This window comes from Bidens hawaiensis, unplaced genomic scaffold, assembly GCF_021521415.1.
Source record: "Bidens hawaiensis isolate Kalapana, Puna unplaced genomic scaffold, B.hawaiensis_p1.1 tig00033932_1, whole genome shotgun sequence".
NCBI lineage: Eukaryota > Viridiplantae > Streptophyta > Magnoliopsida > Asterales > Asteraceae > Bidens > Bidens hawaiensis.
Genome location: NW_027495857.1, coordinates 110,744 through 116,357, shown reverse-complemented (window position 1 = coordinate 116,357; position 5,614 = coordinate 110,744). Strand labels below are relative to the sequence as shown.

The 5,614-nt window shown below is 36.7% G+C and overlaps 1 pseudogene; it reads right to left on the bottom strand.

Annotated features, from left to right (window-relative positions):
• Positions 1 to 631: 631 nt before the first annotated feature.
• Positions 632 to 1,942, bottom strand: LOC143585642 (ethylene-responsive transcription factor ERF098 pseudogene; annotated as a pseudogene).
• Positions 1,943 to 5,614: the final 3,672 nt, after the last annotated feature.

Below are 5,614 nucleotides of genomic sequence, written 5' to 3'. Positions count from 1 at the left end.
TACTTTAATCAGTTAAAGAAACACGTTCTTTTAAATTAACATAAAAACAGACAATACATCAATGGTGAATTTGTCTTTTAAGATGTTGAAATAAAAAAAAACTTGTAATTTAGTAAACAATCATATGTATTTAATAAGTTAAGTTTATTGAAATTTTAAATTTAAGTTAATCTTATCTCTTTATCCAATAATATCATTTCTTATAAAATCTTCATATTAATTAACTAATATATAATAAGTTTTAAAACCTTAAACTTTTGTAATCATTATTCAATATCAACATGAAAATTGGTTACCTTATAAAAACCTAATATTAATAATAATACAATATATTTATATAAAACATATTAACCTATTTATGCTTGTATTTAAATTTTTAAATCAAGAAAAAATTATTAAATAGAGAAAATAAAAGATTAAAAGAAAAAAAATAAAATATAAAACTATTAATAAGAAATATAATATTTAATGTGAGAAAGAGGAGAGAATTTTATAAGAAACATTTTAGGTTTATTTATTATATGGTATTTAATAAATAAGATTCTTATCCGGCATAGTATTTTAACGTCAAAATAGAAGAATAGGTATAACCAATTAAGTTGTTTCATACCATCTTGTTGAAGTTTAACATAATTAGTTGAAAGGAAAACTGTCGTTATGTATAATATATAGATACACTTTTAGAGAACAAAAAACGCTTTTAAAGCTTATTCCATTTGATTTAAAGACGCGTGCATGAAAATTAGCACAAGCCACAACTTATTTCTTCTTCTCCATTGATGTCTCATGAAGAAGATCCTGTAGCAGACGATCATCCAAGTACTCGAATACAATCACTTGTTTCTCTCTGCCGACAGATGAACCTCCCGAAGAAGATGAATATGACTTTGTAGACGGTCGAAATGAAGGTGGTTCGGGTAGTTTTGATAAGTACTCTCTAGGAAAATTGAGAGTGGCAAGATGACCCCGAAGGTTGAATGCGGCTTGATCATAAGCACGGGCTGCCTCTTCGGCTGTATCAAATGTCCCGAGCCATGCCCTCTGCCCATTTTTGTTCGGGTCGCGTATCTCAGCAGCGTATTTACCCCATGGTCGCCTCCTAACACCACGAAAGCGAACCTCTTCGCTGTCATTTCTATCGTTGTAACGTGTGTTTTTCCCCTTTGAAGAACTGCCACCTTCCATGTATGTTTTGTGTTTGCTTGTATTGTGATTGTTCTCTTGCTGATGTTGATAAGAATATATAGGGGATTGAAAAGTATTGAGAATGCTAAGATTTCGTTTGACTATTCAACATGGGTGTCTTAGCTAATATGCCATAAGAAATCTGGGAAGTTTCGGCCAAATCTATGTGATAAAAGCACCTTTTAGAGTTGTTTATATGATTCCATTAGTTTTTATCTAGAAGTATAAAATAATTGTTTTGATAAGATTCTAAGGTACTTCAGTTTATGAATGTTATAAAATAGATGTACTTTTCACACAGTTTTTATTACTTACTTTTACTTTTATTTAACAGTTTATAACATTTTTATTCCGATAATAATTATGGTCGCAGTCACCACTACTACTATTTTGTGCTATTTGGTCATTTTTTCTGAGCTGTAATACCTCCTAAGCGAATATCAAACACCTCAATCGTACGCCATGAATGGGCCTCAAAATCGCACCCAAAATCATGACGTTGGTATTCAACCCAATCTACCAAATACAACTTTTTGCCACCTTAATATTTTGTCATCTTTTGATCATCACGCGCGGCCTGTTCTTCTTAATATGTCATTTTATTAGTTGCATATGGCCGGATCACAATTTACAACTTCAACTCTTCAAGTAACCAATGTGTTAGCTATTCATCAGAGTTGGTACGCAACGGAAACACAAAAACACACGCACAAACGAAAGCAATAAATAAGAGACATCAGATTTTTGGTAGTTCGATCAAGGCTCCTAAGTCCACGGCCGCAAAGCACGGTACAAAAGATTACAATACATGACTAGATATATATAGATAACAATTAAGTTTAATAGAGTAGGGACCAAGAAATCTCCAAATGGGGCATCCTCCATAACTAAACGGGCCGACCCCTTTAGTCTTCTAATTGTCAACCAACGAACCCAACCCAAAGGCATTCACTAATCCCAACAATCTTCCACATGAAGGCCTTGCGATAAACTCTGACCCACCATTCAAGTACAAAGCAACTCAGTCGTCAGTAATATTAGTAATATTTAATAACAAGTTTTCCAAGCTTCCAGTTCCCAATGAACAAGCTAAGACTCATCACCCAATTGCAGCAACCCCTTCAACATCTAGTACCGGAAGGGCCAGTTGATGCTCCACCAAGCTTCAACTCATCAGCCGAAACTGAGTCATCCTCTATCTCAATTGATACGCACGATCCATGAGATCCAGAGATAACCCGAGAACCACTACCACTCTCCTCTTTTAGCAAGAGTTCCCCACGAGAGATATTATCAATCGGAACAGCGGTCTTCAAACCCAACATTGTTTTGTAACTATTCCCGGAACACAACCCGCACTCCCACTATCACCTAATCCCTTACCTGTTTTAGACCTCCGACCCTGTTCAGCTTTAATCACCTTGGCACCAGGCTCCACTCTTGAAAATTGAACTTTATTTTACCCCTTTGACTCAGGGAACTCGACTTTGTTTTGAGGGACGGTCATACTTCCCTCAATAGGTACTTCCATTTACCTCCATCGAACTTTACTACCATGTCTAATTCATCCAGTTAACCAACAGAGACAAGTCTTCTCTTTGAACGATGGAATAACCCTAACATTCTTCAAGTTGCATATTTTTCCCATTGGAGTTACCAAATTAACATCCCCCATGCCCGTAACATCAAGAACATCAGCATTAGTAATACGTACCTTCCCAAAGATACAACCTTTAGATTCACCATCGTCTCCCCGTTGTGTGTGAGTGAAACGAAGATCCTAAATCCATGACCCAAGAGTCCATTGTGCTAAAAACACTACAAAATAATGCCTCGTCATCACTAACGCCTTCAATAACCTGATCAGTAGTGTTTACCTCAGCAGGCTTTACCTGTAATTTGTTTAGACACACACTCTTAACGCGTCCAACTTCATTACACCTCCAACACTTCACATTTTTCTGAGTGTAGATGAATCCTCCCCTGACTCCCACTGCTCATGTTATTTTTGCTTTCATTTCAGGATAAAAATATCAGAATATGATCTACCACTCATGATTTTTCGGCGAACATCTTCACCCAAGACAATGTCTCGGACCCCCTCAAATTTCATACCATCGGCCCCTGTAGAACTAGTAATGGCCGTTATAGTTCCAAACCAACTCTTATGAAAAGAAGATAAGAATATAACAACCTGAGTCTTAGTATCCAACTTCATGCCCACAAAAGCTAACCTGGACATATTGAGCTTAAATCATTAATATGACCTGTGACTGAACTTCCCTCGTGTATCCTTGGCATAAACAATTCCCTCTTCAAGAACACCTTATTGGTTGTAGACGGTTTTTCATACATATTTGATAGAGTCGTCATCATACACGAGCCGTGGTTTCTTTCATGATATTAGAAGCAACGCTCCTAGTAAAAGCCAACATGATTTTACCTCTAGCCTTCTTAACCTTTCAGTTCCAGATTGGTTTGATCCATTTTATCTAGCTTTTCCTCCAATACCATATCCAAATCATGTTCACCAAGTAACGCCTCTATTTGCATTTTCCACCATGCAAAATCAGTCTGTTAAACTTTTTGATTCGATCCTTCCCGTCTCCAGACATCGCAAACGAGAAAACAGAGAAAAACCAATAAGCAAAACTCTAATCCAAACCCGATGTCATCTCTTGCAAACCGAAACCCCTGCTACGAATATCCGACCCACACAATCAAAGAAAATCCGAACAACAAACCGAATCTTGAACACCCAACCTCCGATTCTAGTCTGGCAACAAAAAGCAGCCGACACTACTTCTTTGAGTAGCAGACGTACCTGACTATTGCAGATGGTGTTTTCCTATGTGGTGGTGGCATACTTTCGGTGTTAGAGAACGAATGAAGACTTCAAAGTTTTGTCAAAACTCTAAACGCAAAAGACAAAAAAAAACAACCGTCTTTTGTTTTCTTTATTTTTATGCACGTACAAGAAAACTAAATTGTAAACGAAAGTTCTAATATGTATCTCTAGTCTGAGGATACTATATGAGTATACCAATATCAAAACATCTCATGACTAAGATCCATGAAGATGATTTGATACGAGTTACATCCATCGTCATTCATAATGAGGTCTGCGAGTTTGGAAGTTAACTCCTTATGTCCAAAGTCAGACTAATCTCAATTTAGAGTCGTTCCCACGAGTCTGAACGGCCAGGGATAATTTAGAATACAATATTCATGGAGTTAGACATATTAAAAATAAACATAGTTGTAATATTCAACATTTTCATTTAACCATTGAATCAAAAGTGAACACAAAAGTATAACTGTTTAAATGTTCATACATCCAAATACTAAATCAAAACAAATGACTAGCTAATCTAAGACCGATAGCATCTCTGTATGGATCATGCTTGTCCTGAGTCATCGGTTTAGTGAGTAGGTCTGCTAGGTTTTGATCTGTGTCTACTTTGCTTAAAGCATACGAGACTTCAGGTCTAGTTCATAACATAGCGTACATGATGGAACCAATCGTTGAAACATATGGATTTGCTTGCATGTGCTTATTCAATATCCGTTGCGGGAGATTGCGATTTGTTCAACATGGTTACTTTAGCAATGGGAGCACCTCCTTTCTTGGAGTTATCCATTGAGAAGCATGCCATGACCTTGTCTATGTATTTACTTTGACTTAGCCCTTAAATCCGCTTAGACCTATATCTTGATCCCCAGAATATAAGCAGCTTCATCAAGATCTTTCATTGCGAAACCATATCCCAACCAGTGCTTAACCTCCTTAAGAATAGGAATGCTGTTTTTCCAATTATCAGTATATCATCCACATATAGGACAAGGAATCATATAGTGCTCCCACTAGCCTTTTTGTAACACAAGGCTCATCGTCATTTTTGATAAAACCAAACTCTTTGATTTTCTCATCAAGATGAAGATTCCAGCTGCGAGATGCTTGTTTGAGTCCATAAATGGACTTATTTAGTTTACACACCCTATTAGGATATATACGATCAACAAAACCATCAGGATGAACCAAATAGACATATTCAGTAGGGTGTCCATTAAGAAAAGTGGTTTTGTCATCCATCTGCCATATCCCGTAGTCATAATATGCGACTATGGCAAGTAATATCCTTATTGACTTAGTCATAGAAACGATTGAGAAGGTTTCATCATAGGCAATATCGTGGGTTTGAGTAAAACCTTTTGCGACTAGTCTTGATTTATAGGTCTGTACATTTCCATCCATGTCGGTATTTCTTTTGAAAATACGTTTGCTCCCTACTGCTCGACCTTTGGGGGGTAGCTCAACCAAGTTCCAGACTTGATTGCCATGCATAGATTGCATCTTGGCGTTCATGGCTTCTTGCAATTTCTCATATTTCGGATTTAAGACAACAGATTTGTAGTTAGTAGGTTCGTC